Raw genomic sequence first — 16,349 nt, 5'->3', positions numbered from 1 at the left:
TTGTTCGTTAAAATTTTTCATTTTGACGATCCAGAGGAAACTTACGAACGTTTAGTAATTGTAGATAATCATGTCTCTGTCCTGTACTTCTACTACATCTTATTTTGGTATTGTTCTGAAACTATTTTCTTGTGTCATCTTATGCAATTTACTACTTTATGTGGAATAAGCCACAGTTTGGGAACATTTCGGGAACTACCTTTTTCGCTTCCTGGCAACACAAATATAATGGTAGGGGAGCCCAAGCGGGGATTTTTGCAGTTACTCGAGCGCTTCAGATTATCATATGGGGAGAAACGTGGTACCCTGCAGATGTACCTCCACCATATATTGGCTCTTAACACACGGGAGTTCGTTCAGGGGGGCCCGAAAAAAAATCTATCCTTAAAATATTCGAAATTGTCAGATTAAGATAAGGTAAGTTAAGTACATGCAAAAGAGTCTATATTTCAAAAATATGACGATTTGAGCGGGGCGTACGGAAATGGGTGAGTCAAAAAGTTTCACAAAAAAAAGCGAATATTTCGCGAAATGAACGTCAGATTGAAAAACTAAAAACTACGTGTTCAATATTTTTCAAAAATCTATCGAAAAATACCAAACTTGACCCCCCACGGAGAGGGGTGGGGGGTAAATTTAAAATTTTAAATACAAATCCCACGATCTTTCGCAAAATAAACATCATATCGAAAAACTGCAAAATACACTTTATCAATGTTTTTGAAAAATCTATCGAATGGTTCCAAGCACGACCCCCCACGGAGGTGAGGTGGGGGGTTACTTTAAAATCTTAAATGGTAGACCCCGTTTCTTATTGCAGATTTGGATTGTTTGTATAAAAATAAACGACTTTTATTCGAAACATTTTTTTGAATTATGGATAGATGGCGCTATAATCGGAAAAAAGATTGTTGGAAATGGAAAATTAAATTAAAAAATGGGAAGTCCCCACTAAAATGGAAAATTTTACTTAACTTTTTTGGTTTTAGGACCTAATAATCACAACCCAATAGGTCCCCAAAGCGCTCGAGTTACTGCACATTTAGCATACTTTGCTCCCCTACCATAATATATCTGCTTGTTCCTACAACCAGAAACAAAATTAGAGAACTATAGGTACTTCCAAGTCATGCGATACCTTTTTCGTTTTCCGCTGACACAATTGTAATGTATCTGCTTGTTTCAACTGCGTAGCTTCACTAGAAACGAAATTAGAGAACTATAGGTTCTTCCAAGCCCTGTGTTAACTTTTTCGCTTTCCGGTGACCCAATTATAATATATCTGCTTGTTCCAACTCAGTTGCTTCACCAGAAGCGAAGTTAGTAAACTATAGGCTCTTCCAAGATGTGCGTTACCTTTTTCGTTTTCCGGTGACCCAATTAAAATATATATGCTTGTTCCAACTACGTTGCTTCACCAGAAGCGAAGTTAGAAAACTATTGGGTCTTCCAAGTTGTGCGTTACCTTTTTGGCTTTCAGGTGACCCAATTATAATATATCTGCTTTTTCCAACTCCGTTGCTTCACCAGAAGCGAAGTTAGAAAACTATTGGGTCTTCCAAGTTGTGCGTTACCTTTTTGGCTTTCCGGTGACCCAATTATAATATATCTGCTTGTTCCAACTCAGTTGCTTCACCAGAAGCGAAGTTAGGAAACTATAGGCTCTTCCAAGATGTGCGTTACCTTTTTCGCTTTCCGACGACACAATTATAACATATCTACTGGTTCCAACTCCGTTGCTTCACCAGAAGCGAAGTTAGGAAACTATAGGCTCTTCCAAGTTGTGCGTTACCTTTTTCGCTTTCCGACGACACAATTATAACATATCTACTTGTTCCAACTCCGTTGCTTCACCAGAAGCGAAGTTAGAAAACTATAGGCTCTTCCAAGTTGTGCGTTACCTTTTTCGTTTTCCGGTGACATAATTATAATATATCTGCTTGTTCCAACTCCGTTGCTTCACCAGAAGCGAAGTTAGAAAACTATTGGGTCTTCCAAGTTGTGCGTTATCTTTTTGGCTTTCCGGTGACCCAATTATAATATATTTGCTTGTTCCAACTCCGTTGCTTCACCAGAAGCGAAGTTAGAAAACTATTGGGTCTTCCAAGTTGTGCGTTACCTTTTTGGCTTTCCGGTGACCCAATTATAATATATCTGCTTGTTCCAACTCTGTTGCTTCACCAGAAGCGAAGTTAGAAAACTATTGGGTCTTCCAAGTTGTGCCTTACCTTTTTCGCTTTCCGGTGACACAATTATAATATATCCGCTTGTTTCAACTGCGTTGCTTCACCAGACACGAAGTTAGCGTGCGTTACCTATTTCGCTTTCCGGTGACACATAATATATATCTGCTTATGAATGAAAGTCGAAGGGTCAAGTAAACTTGATTTCAAACTCGAATTGTGGCTTATGCCCAAATAAAATAGTAAATCTTATTTTTAATACATGTTATTTTTAGTACAACAATGAACTAACATTTTTTAAAAAGGTCCGCATGTACATTTTTTTATTTCAGCTTCTATTTCCCTTCAGATCGAATTTAAGTTGTTTCTTTAAATTAAATGGTTCTTTATTGAGGATCTCACAAGAATGATTTTCCACGGTAAACATCAATTTCCTTCCGACAGTTCCGACCATTCCATTACTAACAAATATTCAACTCATGCGCGCCAAAACCAACAAACCACTCGCAAACCCGTCCAAATACGTATTGCGAACCATCAAAGCGTTTGTTGAAAAACCGACAGAATTTAGATCGTGGTGCGCCGTGTGCGTGCCGTTTGTGCGTCACTTGAAAACACGTACTAATCTGACGAATACGCTGCGCGCGAGCGGCTCGCACACCGAGCAGAGCGCATATGTATCTCCGCCTTAAGAATCGAGGATATCAGGGTTCTGGATGGCATGGAACTCGACGATTCAAATGTAAATATTAATCAAGATGGTTTTCGCGGATTTACAGAAGCCGATAAGAATAATATTGCTACAGGGGACAAAAATCAAGTTTTTCCAGCAGATAATGATAACAATAAAAGCTCATTAACAACAACAGCAAGTAATTTAGACCAGCCAAACCAGTCTTTCAAACGCGATATTTCCATTAATAATCGATTTACGTCAAGAGATACAGGTCCGTACTTAATTTTTGTGGAACACGAAGTTTTGAATGTGGGAAGATTGCATCCAATGAGACTTGGTGAAAAACTGTTAGCACTTTCGGAATACGAAAAATCGATCTTAGAAATTAGTAGCGTGGGTCGTAACAGACTTAAAATTGAAGTTAATTCAGGGTTAGTTGCGAACAAATTAGTGGAAAATTCGGTATTCAAAGACAATAAACTGATAGCTTATATCCCCTCACATTTAACTGAAAAAAAGGTATTGTGAGATCGGTCGATACATATCTGACTGAAAATGATCTTGTTAAAGTTATAAAATCAGAGTGTTCTGTTCGTAAAGTTCAAAGAATGTTTCGAAAAGTAATAAAAGACGGAGTGATTGAAAAAATCCCCCGTCAAATGATAATTGTCACATTTGCAGGGAACAAAATTCCCCAATTTATTTATATAAATAAAGTGAGATGTCCTGCAGACACGTACGTTCATCCTGTTATGCAGTGTTACAATTGTCTTCGTTACGGTCACTCTGCATCTCAATGTAAAGGAAAAAAGAAATGCCGAAACTGCGGCAAAGAAAATGATAACGAATGCAGTCAATGTGATAACTTCTGCATTTTTTGTAACTCTAATTCACACAACTCGACAAATCGAGATTGTTCAGAGTATAAAAAACAAAAACGAACTAAGGAAGCAATGGCACACCTTAATATTTCTTTCAAAGAGGCCGAAAAAGTTATTGACAATCCTGCCTACACTAGTATTGTTCAAAAAAACAGATTTGCTCCGTTACTGTCATCCACTACTGAATTCCCTTCATTAGTTTCCAGGTCAAATACCTATTCCAATATTGCTCAAAGCTCATCAAAACATTTGCCTTCCATTGCAAATATTTCAAATACTGCAGCTTCTACTAGAAAAAACGAAAAATACACCCATCGTCTCCTACGCTTATTACCGTTCCAAGCGAATTTAGCTTTTGTGCTAGCCCCGTATTCCAGTTCGGAAACTATAATAAAAATGTATCTAAAAATAACGATGAACATCTTAAAAATGAATTCGCTGCTACTTTGAAGGATTCAATCAATAATTTCTTTTCAGACATTCCTGCTCGAAACCCTGCGATTAATAGTTCAGTTCCCTCTATACAAGATGTAGAAAATATAATTAACAGCGTGATTAAACATTTCTTTACCTGATATGGCCGGTTTAAAAATTGTCCAGTGGAACGCTAGATCAGCGTGCTCTAATAAAAACTATTACGCAACTTTTTACAGAAGAACACTTTGATATAGCTCTTATTTCGGAAACTTGGTACAAACCTAAGTATGAAATGTCCTTACAGGGATTTAATATTATTAGAAAAGATAGACGTAATAAACGAGGTGGAGGTGTTAGCATAATTATCTCTAATAATATTAAATACAATAATATAGTATTCAACCAAACATTTAATAAAAATATTGAACTTTGTGGCATTGATATTGATGTCAATGGCACCAAAATATCTGTGGTTAGTATTTATCGTCCAGGTAGCATTGCAGTCACAGTGAACGACTATGTTTCTCTTTTTCAACAAATTCCGCATAATTTTATTATTGGTGGCGACTTTAACGCCCATCATGGAGCCTGGAGCTCTATAAACAATGATCATAGCTTTAACATACTCATGGAAGCTTTAGAATACTTCGACAACTTTATCATTGCAAATGACGGATCTCCTACCAGAGTCTCTGCCCCTGGCTCTCCTCCATCATGTGTTGATCTTACCCTCATTTCGTCCAACTTTAGCTCACAATTCTCTTGGTCTGTTAAAGCAGATACGTATGGCTCTGACCATTATGCTATCACATTTGTGTTACAACAACTCAGAATTGATAATATTAATATTACCCCCATTCATAAATGGTCTATGCGAGAAGCTGATTGGGCATTGTTTCAAACAAAAATTGATAAAGATTTCTCCGAGATTCCGCTTTTCAACAATACTAACGAAATGATTAACTTTATCACCAATTCAATGACATCCTCGGCGGATTCAGCTCTTAAAAAAACTTACCCCTTCTCTCCTAAAAAGGCTCCTCATCCCCCTTGGTGGGATGAGGAATGTCAACAGTTAGTTACCCAAAGGAAGGAAGCTTACAAAACGTACAAGCGCAATATGATAACTTCAAATTATATCAATGTAAAAAAATAGATGCGCTCTGCAAAAGAACCTTCAAATTGAAAGCCAAACAGGCTTGGGCAGACTATTGTACTCAACTCAATAGGAATTCAAATCCCTCGGAAATTTGGCGCCGGATTAATAGATTTCAAAAGAAGAAAAATGATATCCAACCATGTGAAGAAGATGAGGCGGAAATACTTTTTCATAAATTAGCTCCAAGTTTTGTTAGTCCTTACATTCACTACACACCCACCAGTAATCATGATCATTCTCTTCTAGCCCCAGTTACACTAAGAGAACTTAATATCAAATCGTCAAAACTTACTGCTCCAGGCTTAGATGGCATCAATTATATGATGATTAAAAAGCTCCCTGACTCGGCGAAACACTTTCTTTGCAAAATATATAACAATATACTTTCAGGAGATACGGATTACCCCTCACTTAAACAGTGTCTAATTATCCCTATTCCTAAGGTCAGTGACAACAAAGCTCTGCGACCCATTTCTCTAATGTCTTGTGTATTAAAAACTTTGGAAAGAATTATCAAACTCAGATTAGAATGGTGGTTAGAAAATAATAACATCCTCCCCCAATCCCAGTTTGGTTTTCGGCGAGGTAAAGGTACTCTCGACTGTGCAGCCAATCTTGCAACGGAAATTCAGTTGGCTTTTTCAGAAAACCATTATTCAGCTGCCTTATTTTTAGATATCTCCAGTGCTTATGAAAGCGTGCTGTTGGATTGTTTATATGAAAAGTTAACATACATCCATATACCACCACAATTTGCATTTGTTCTTATTAATATGTTCCTCAGACGACAGATCTTTATAAAATGCAATACAAATACTCTAGGTCCTAGAGAGGTTAACTCTGGTCTGCCACAGGGGTCGGTGTTGAGCCCGCTTCTATTTAATATCTATAAATATCTATACCCTCGATGTTCACAACCTTGGTATGAACGCAAGAATTTTACAATATGCTGACGATTTTTCTATATACACTACTCATAAAAACTACTCTCAATGTGTTAGTAATCTTAAGTATATAGTGCATTGCTGCTTTAAATATTTTCCTGAACAGGGATTTGAAATATCACATAAATCTGCTATTGTATTTTTTACCAGACACCAATTGCCAGAACTTAATAGCCTAACAATTCAAAATCACACTATACCTCTTTTCAAAACATACACATATTTGGGTATCACATTTGATTGCAAACTGACCTGGTCTGATCACATATCAAGATGCATTAAGAAAAGTGAAAAAAGTCTTAATATCCTAAGAGCAATTAACAGATATCATTGGGGCGCTGACCCTAACATTAACTTGATTTTCTACCGAGCGTACACTCGATCTATCCTAGATTATGGTTGTTTCTTGTATGGATCAGCCACTAATTCCAGACTTTCACAAATAGATAGGGTACAGTTCAAGGCTCTACGCATTGTTCTTGGTGCATTTAAATCCACTCCCACAGCTGCTCTCCTTGCAGAGTGTGGCGAACCCCCCATGCAACTTCGACGACAGTTACTAGCTGAAAAATTCGTCGTTAAACAAAAACGATTTACACACAACGACCTTATTAAAAATTTAGGCATCTTAACTGCATATAGCTACACTAATAAATACTGGCACAACAGAAACTGTCCCCCTCTAGCTGATGCATTTGCAACAGTCTCAAACATCGAACTACGTGATGATTCTGGTTTGCCGTTCTTCACGGCTAAATTCGATAAATGTCTTACACAACCAAATATTATTTTTCCAGAATATAATGATAACTGATAACCCAGCAATTAATAACATATCTATGCAAATAGAATTAGAGAAATTAGGTAATGTACATAAATTTTTTACAGACGGATCCAAATCCCCTACTGGAACAGGATGTGCAGTGTACAGGGAAAACACAAACGAAAGTTTGTTGTTTAAACTAAACAAAAACTCTACAATCTTTACAGCAGAGGCACTTGCTATATTTAAGGCTTTGGATTGGGCAAACAATTCACTGCTACCCTTGTCAAACTTGGCTATAATATCGGATTCGAAATCTGTTTTATCAGCTCTGGTGTACCCGGTTACCTCCATATACAATAACTCAATAATCGTGGAAATTTTGACAACCTTAAGAGCCTTAGATTATAAACAGATAAATACATTCTTCATATGGGCCAAAGGGCATTCCTCCATAACGGGAAACGAAACAGCTGACAAACTGGCAAAAAGAGCTATCACTGATGGCAAACAAGCCCCCGAATTAACGCTACAAGACGCATTATCTATATGTAAGCAAAACTTAAGAACTAAATGGGCAGACAAATGGACAACAATTAGATCTAACAATGCATTTCAGTACTGCACGCTTTTTCCAATACTTCCTTCTACAAAGCTTGCTAAAAGAAGCCATCCTAATAGAAAAATTAACACCAAATACATTAGGTGCCTCTTTGGACACGGAGCAGTCAACTCCAAGCTTTATAAGATGAAATTGGCCACATCCCCCCTCTGTGACTGCAGTGACAGTTTTGACGACTTTAATCACTGGATATTTCAATGCAGTCATAATTCTAATGCCACCTCTTACCTTATTACGGAACTAACTAAACTAAAAATCCCGTTTCCTCAAAATTACCTTTCTATTATGCTGGAGTGCATCCATAATCCCGAAGTAAGAGCTATTTTTTGTAATTTTTTGGGTCGTACGAGGAGACGCTTATAATTTCCTCAACTTTTAGGTCTGTATCAACCAATCCAAATTGTATTCAGTTAGGTATTAAATATATATGCATAGATTTGTAAAAACTGTATTTGTACCAAATAATTGTATTCAGTTATTGTATTTATATGTACAGATTTGTAAAAATTGTATTTGTACCAAATTGTGTTCAGTTATATGTATAGACTTTTAAATGTTATAAATCTTCGTGACAAAACGGGTTCTTCCCAATGCCAATAAACCAAAAAAAACAAGAAATCGAACATATTATAACTAAATAACTAATTAGGCAACATAGAGAAATTATCACTGTCATTTTGACAAACCTACGTCAGATTTTCTCTAATCTGTTCTGTCATCTTTATCGATATCTGTTCAGTGCAGTAGTTTGTTAATTTAAGAATTCGTTATTGTTGTTTCATAGGAAAGTACTGTTTATTGATAGTTAATTTATTATATATTTGTTGTTGTATAAGTTATTGGCCTCTTTGAAAGAATAGATTGTTGTTAATTGTGAGTTTTAGTTATATGTAGGTAGGTAAGTATATTTTACAAATATTACGAATTCTAATGCGAGTATATAAAGTTTTAGGAGGATTTTTTATTCTAAAAATATTATCAATAGTTTAACAAAATAGAAAAAGTAAATCAAACGAAAAATAAAGTGAAACCTTTCAAGAAAAAGTCCATTAAAAACCATGCCAAAATTATGCGACAATCGAAATTGTTTCGCTTCACAACAAAAAATGATTATTTATTATTGTTTTATTATTAGATATTTCATGCAAATACCTTTCTAAATACCTATCTTAACATAAAATTTTCACTTATTTTGGTTTATTTTTATTAATATCTATTTATTAATAATAAAATCGTTTTCTATTACTTCCATTTAGCGCGACTATGATATTGTCAAAATATTAATCTTAGATAATGTCAAAGATTACCACTGTTGCCACAAGTTTATGATACTATCTCCCGAAGTTATATTTTGTTGCTACCTGTTGATCGCTACTATTTACTCTTAAAGGAAAAATTCACAATACGATAACAGTGCCAACAATAAAATATATGCAAATGAAAACTGGACAATTCATAAACAACATGAATAAAGAATCAATGCAATTGAAATGAAACATTTGAGAAAAATGTGAGGGAAAACAAAATGGAAGAGGATAAGAAATTATGATATCAGACAAATGACAAAGCAGAAACCTATTACGAGTACATTAAGCAGAAGCAAATTGTGGTAATAATAATAAAGATGGTTATAATGTGGTAATAACCGCCTTGCCAAGTTAATCTGGGAGAAGACCCCCACAGGCAGAACGCCCTTAGGATGCCCACAAATGTGATGGGAAAGATAATACAGTGGAACCTGCTTAATTCGAACTTCCATAATTCGAAATCTTCTTTAATTCGAATTTTTATTCTGGTCCCTAGCATTTCCTATATACAGTGCTAGTCAAAAGTCCGTACCCCCCCCCTCGTATCTTTTGAACGGTTATACCTATAATAGTGAAATTTGGAGGGAGGAAATAAACGGACGTATGCTTCTTAACTAGTCACGACAGGTGACGTAATAGTGACAGAAACGTTACAGAGTCACTGTGACCGATAATTTTAAATAGGACCTTATGGCACCGAACAACCCGAAGGCACAGTCGACTCGGCGGGAAGAGTTCGCGCATCTGGTTTGCGCACGGCTGGCGGCCATTTTTTCGGTCCACAGGTCCGCTGCTGACACGATCAATTCGTGATTGTTGTTGTCAGATCACGCTTGTTTCGGGGTTACTTTGATTTTGTGTTGTTCTGTTCGGTGATTTTGTTTTTATGCATTGTGCAATAACAATTATGGATATGGACAGAAAGAAAGGCAGTTCGAATTTAATCTGTGCAGCGATCAACTGTAAAAACACGGTATCAAATTTCAGCTATAGTTTTTTCCGTTTTCCAAAAGACGAATCAAGGTAAGCATTTTTAAATTCACAATGTTTTTATAAATGTTTATGTACTTAAATGGGTAGGTACTTGAAAATTTGGTATTAACTATGAAACTTTACCTAATCAATTATTTTCAATGGGAAATAAGCCACAATTTTACCAAAAAAATGATTTTATTAACGTTTCGACGCCCAAGTCAGGTGTTGTTGTCAAAATACAAAATAATTCTTGTATTCAATCATTGAAAATATTTGATTATAAAAATGCCACAAGGAAATAGCTTCAGAACAAAACTTTACCTATATTATGTATACAGGGTGTCCAGAAACTCTACCGACAAACGAAGACAGGAGACTCCTCATATAATTTTAAGACATTTAAACCCAATTCATCTAGTCCTAAAATGCTTCCTAAGGGAGCTAGAGCTCTTTGAAGATGGCGTCTTGTAATTAGTTTTTCTTAGATACCTCCAGAACCCTTGTATTTAGAAAAACAAAAATTGGTACACACATTTATCTTCCAAAGATGCATCGATTTCATTAATCGTGAATTTCTAGTACCGGTCATAGGCGTCCGTTATGGGTAGGGCAACGGTTATTTTATCGCATAACTTTTTTACTTTAACTTTTAAGCATTTTTGATATTGGATTATTATACTGTGTGATATTCTAGTACTAAAAGGTGCTCTTGATTTAAGTCCGTAGGACACGCCGTTTTCTAGAAAAATCGATTTGAAAATTTTTCGTCTTTTATATTTGAAAAAAAAACTGCAAAAAAGTTTTAAAAAAAACAGTGTATTTTACTAACTTATACCAAGAGTAACTTTTAGTACTAGAATAGCTCATAATTTAATAATCTAAAGTCACAAATTCTTAAAAATTAAAGGCAAAAAAGTTATGCGATAAAATAACTCTTGACCTACCCAAAACGGACGCATATGACTGGTACTACAAATTCGCAATTAATGAAATCGATTCATCTCTGGAATATAAATAAACGTACCAATTTTCGTTTTTCTAACTGTTTTTTTTTTAATTTTTTTTGGAAATTCAAGAAACGAAAAATTTTGAAATCGATTTTTTTAGAAAACCGTGTATTCTACCGACTTAAAGGAAGAGTACCTTTTAGTACTAGGATACCTCATAATTTAATAATCCAGTGTCAAAAATGCTTCAAAGTTAAAGACATAAAAGTTATCCGATAAAATAACCGTTGCCCTACCCAAAACGGACGCCGATGACCGGTACTAAAAGTTCACAATAAATGTAATCGATTTATCTCTGAAAGATAAATATGCGTACCAATTCTCATGATTCTAAATGAGAGCGTTCTGGAGTTATTTAAGAAAAAGTAATTACAAGACGCCATATTTAAAGAGCTCTAGCCCTCTTAGGAAGCATTTTCGGACTAGAAGAATTAGGTTAAAATGTCTTAAATTTATCTGAGGAATCTCCTGTCTTCGTTTGTCGGTAGAGTTTTTGGACACCCTGTATATAAAATATTGTTGAAAACGTACTTATACATACAATACTTTTGTTATTGTAGAGCCTGGAACTCCTATTTTTTGTACAAAAAAATTACAGAAATAGAGATAAAATACATAGAATACAGAGAAGCTCTTATTAGATCGCTATTAGGTCTCGATATATTTTTTAATTAAAATTATATGTTAAATAAATTTAAAGTAAATAAATTTTAAAAAAGATCAAGGCACGTTTGGTTTATATTTGATTCAGAGTTGGACCACCATCTCCATATAGCTATTTCAGCATCCTTATGCCTCATCGGTGAAGCTCAGAAAAGCTCAATAAATTTTATTTGATACACTTATTTGAAAAATCAACACCGGTGCTGCAACATCTATTTAAGCAAAGCCGGATCTGACCACTTGGACCGATAAAATGGCGCAAGGTCACAGAATCTGTCTGACAGCTAAACAATGAAATTTATTGAAGTGCACCTTCCCGTTGTTGGGTGCTTATGGCAAGTGATACCTCGTTTGAAGGGTATTCAAAATACCTATTCAGTCATACTATTTTTTTTTTGGGTTTTAGTTCATTTTGATTTTGGGTGAATAAATTAAATAAATATAATATTGTAGTTTCGAATTTAATTAATAAAAATTCAAATGTCCGCCTATGGTTTTTTCGTCAAAAAAGTTGACGTTTTTTAATTCTCTGGAAGTTTTTACGTCAACGTCAACCTTCTTGACAAGTAATCATATGCGGAATTTTGAATTTTTATTAAATAAATGCAAAACTACAATTTTATATTTATTTCATTTATTCATCCAAATTAGATTAAAATAAAAAAAATTAGTATGACTGAATAGGTATTTTCAATACCTTTCAAACGAGGTATGATATCACCTTCCATAAGGTCCCATTTAAAATTATCTGTCACAGTGGCGCTGTAAAAGGGGCCGTTCAAGTATTACGTAACGCAAGTTGGGGGGGGGGGTCAAAAATCTTCAAAAATTGCGTTACGCAATAGTTAAACGCCCATTAGACTGCGTTACGTAGGGGGGAGAGGGGGTCAAAAATCTTCAAAAATCGCGTTATGTAATACTTGAACGCTCCCTAATCTGTCATAATTACGTCACCTGTCATGACTAGCTAAGAAGCTTACGTCCGTTTATTTCCTCCCTCCAAATTTCACTATCATAGGAATAACTGTTCAAAAGATACGAGGGGGGTACAGACTTTTGACTAGTACTGTATATATAAGTAATGGTAAAAAGTCGTGAATAATTCGAATTATATTTTGGATAATTCAAACTTTTCTACTATCTTTTCTGAATATTTTAGAATCTTTTGTCATTACTGAGAAGCTAAATTCTAAAAAGCAGCTAAAAATTTCGGATCTCTTTGGAAAAAAATAAAGTCAGTCTTTTTGATAGCTTGCAAATGTTTTAATTGGTTTTTTTGGCCGAATTTTGCGGGCTAATTTTTTTAGGTTGACACAACTTGGGCAAGAATAGGAACAAAAACATCTCCAAGCGATAAAAATGATCAACTACTGTTTTTTGCTGATCAACTACTGTTTTTTGCTGATCAACTACTGATATTTTATCATTTGCAGATGTTTTTGTAGGTAATCCTTCTTTTTGTAGATTTTTTTTTAATTCGAATTTTGGATAATTCGAATTTTTTAACGGTCCCCTGAGATTCGAATTATCTAAGTTTCACTGTATCTGGTCAGATTTAAGAACAATGGCGGCACCCACTAACCCAATTATCAAGCGAGTTGTGCTGTCAGCCAAAACTGGTTTGTGCTACGAGAAGAGGAAGGAAAATATTAACCAAATATATATATATATAAGATTTTACAACTCGTTATATTAAATTTTTCACATTTGTTTGGGTATGAGGGCAAGAGAGTGAAAAACTTCGCTGCTTAGTATGTTTCTCCTTTCTCAGTATTTATTTAATTATTACATTGAAAAAAAAAAACATGCCAAAACATACTTTTCAACAGAATAGAAAGAAGACAAAGGAAAAACATGTACTCAGCAGCGAAGTTTTTCGCTCCCCTGAAAAGTTTCAGGTATTTAACTATTTAACAGTTGATATGTTGTCTTTTTTGTAAAAAAAGTTTGTTTTGGTTAAAACTTTTTTAAAAATTCTATGAATAGAAGAAATATCTTTCTTAATACAGTCGAACCCGCTTATTGGAATAACCTTCGTGCCAAGCAAAAGTATTCCTATAACAGGGATATACCATCATATGTGCCTAGTAAAAACTTTGTGGGACCTCAAATTTCTATATTCCTTAAACCGGGATATGCCTTTAACAGGTATTCTAAGAAGCGGGTTCGACTGTAGTACAATAATTGATATTATTTTTAATACACAAGTATTTGGCATTTCAGGATTTGATTAAAATCTTTAAAACTGATTTTCTCAAAAACTTTTATATTGTATGTTTTATTGTATATATCATTCATGCTTTATAGTTTTCAATTAACAAAGATATGGAGGAAATGAAGGCAGAAGAACAAGCAAGGATTTAGAGCCGGAAGATCTACAATTGATCATTCTATTTGCAGTCACACAGGTCATGGAAAAGAAAACAGTGGTCAACCAAGAGATTAATTTTGTATATGATGATCTAAAAATGGCATACGATACTGTGCCTTTGGTAAAGTTATGGGAGCCAATGGAGAATACAAATTTAAACACGGAAATCATAAAAATAATAATTAAAAATTTTTATAACAACACAACCACGAAAATTAAAAAAGGAAACAAACTGACTGAAGGGTTATTGACAAATAAATGGCTCAAACAATGATGCTGCCTCTCTTCGGCACTTTTTAAAATATATTTGGCATAAGCTCTGAAAAATTGGAAACGGAAATGCAAGAACATGGGGCTCCCATTGAACGACCATACACTATATAATCTTTTGTTTTGCAGACGACCAAATACCAATAGCACAAGACTACGATGATATAATATGTTACATGATAAGAAAGCTAATAGGAATATAGAAAATGAGAACTAGAAATCAACATTGACTTGATTCTAGACGGAGGAGAAACAATCAGTAAATGTAACGAATATAAATATCTGAGTATGAAAATCACGAATGACTGAACACTGGACAGAGCCATTAAAGAACGAAATATTCAGGGCAGGAAAGCAATTACGCTTCTTAACTCAGTACTCTGGGACAAGCAGATAAACAATCAAAACAAGAACAAGAAAACGATGTATAACACTGCAGTGAAAAGCATTATAACACATACTGCAGCGAAGTATGGCCTATGAAGTAAAAATCGGAACAAATGTTAGAGGTCACTGAAATGGATTTTTGGAGAAGAGCTGTAGGAAGATCAAGAAGAGGACATGTCTCCAATGAACAGATACGAGAAATAATGAACATAACACATACAATAAATGATGAACTCATCAAATTGCAACTAAGAACATGACGATGTTGTGCTAAGAATGTGAGGATGAGCATATCACATACAAAGAGTGCATGAGGACAGAATACCAGAAAACAGTAAGGTAGAAGAAGAGGTAGACAGAGGAAAAGTTGCAGACAGGAATAAACAAAGCCATGGATGAAAAAGGTCTGCAAGTAGATCAATGTACGTATAGATAGGAGTGGCCAATAGGTATCGAAAGATAGAGAACATTGTAAACTGATAGTATTATATGAACATAAAAGTGAACATATTATAAATGTGTGTAATCAAAGATTAGTAGTATTCCTTATTAATACTAATCTACTAGGTACTGGGCAAAATTGTTTACAATTCATTTCCTATAAAGTGTAAGCAAAGGAGGGTGAAATTTAGTAAACAAATTATCACAATAATAAGCATAGAGATGAGATAAGATACAGTAAGATCTAAAAGCGGCTGATATTGTGGACAAGCAACTAAAATTATGTTACAACATAAACTATATTTGCAGACTTACCAAATAAAGTGGTAAATACTCTCGAACAAAGTAAATATCCTAAAAAATTAATCAGACTGGATCAAATGTTCCAGGTGGGACTATAAAGAAGTCTTCGTCAATATTAAAACTAAAAACTGTAGTACTCACATTTATTTCTATATGAAACTTATAATTAAAAATTATGTAGAAGGCACACCAAACAAACTTATTTTTTGTTCAAAAATCATTAATTTATTGTAGTAATAACATCATTTCGGTAAAATAGTACGTCTTTTAGCGTTAATAAACACAGAACTACTGCTAAAAATCCAATTAATTTCAAATATACCTTTTAAAAAACTAATGCAAAAAGTGGTGTGTTATCTTGGTGTGGGAGGTAGAAAAACTAATTATTTGATAAAAATATTAACCAACAGTAAATTTGAACTCACCTCAGTCTTATAAATGGGTCCTCAATAAAATGAAATTGTCAGTTTTTGTAATAAATAAAATCAAAACAAGACACTATCACAATCTTTCAATATTTTCAACCGCCTTTAAATGACAGCTCGAAACTTAAAACGCAACGGTTTATCGACGTTGCCGGGACAGTGTTGCCGGATTAACTAACGGTAAACAGTGGTTTGTTGCAAAATTGGTTGCATATTTAACCAATAAATTTCAAACAATAATATCCGGTTATATAATTATAGAAACAAACAAAATATATCAATAAACTTCGCGCTGTTAAAAGTTGTTTAACAATTTCGACTAATAAACTTTTCACTACCCAATTCAATGTTAACAAATTCGACCTAATAAAAACTAATGAATTGATATGGGAGCGTTTAAGTATTACGTAACGCAGCTTGGGGGGAGGGGGGTCTTGTAAAACGTTACGGTGCGTTACATGGGGGGAGGAGGGTTCGAACAGCGCGTTTCGTAACATTGTTTTTTAACTTATGTAAATAAAAAAGACTATGGAATCAAAATCTCCCAACTTGGCA

At 34.6% G+C, this 16,349-nt stretch overlaps 2 protein-coding genes across 8 annotated transcripts in view; one reads left to right on the top strand and one right to left on the bottom strand.

Moving 5' to 3' along the window:
• LOC114336051 (G2/mitotic-specific cyclin-B2) overlaps positions 1–15,935 on the bottom strand; it is a 58,797-nt gene extending 42,862 nt beyond the window's left edge. Inside the window, exons 1-2 of one of the 2 annotated variants that reach the window (XM_028286362.2) lie at positions 15,795–15,859; positions 15,382–15,420 (exon numbers count right to left, since the gene is read on the bottom strand). The gene's annotated coding sequence lies outside the window, so the exon portion shown is untranslated. Of the gene's footprint in view, positions 1–15,381; positions 15,421–15,794 lie in introns of both variants that reach the window. The other variant, XM_028286360.2, reaches the window with a different exon arrangement.
• LOC114335747 (collagen alpha-3(IX) chain-like) overlaps positions 1–16,349 on the top strand; it is a 408,590-nt gene that overhangs the window by 349,110 nt on the left and 43,131 nt on the right. The window lies entirely within an intron of this gene.

This window comes from Diabrotica virgifera, chromosome 6 (genome assembly GCF_917563875.1).
Source record: "Diabrotica virgifera virgifera chromosome 6, PGI_DIABVI_V3a".
Lineage (NCBI taxonomy): Eukaryota > Metazoa > Arthropoda > Insecta > Coleoptera > Chrysomelidae > Diabrotica > Diabrotica virgifera.
The sequence above is the reverse complement of the archived record's forward strand: the minus strand, read 5'-3'. Positions and strand labels throughout refer to the sequence as shown.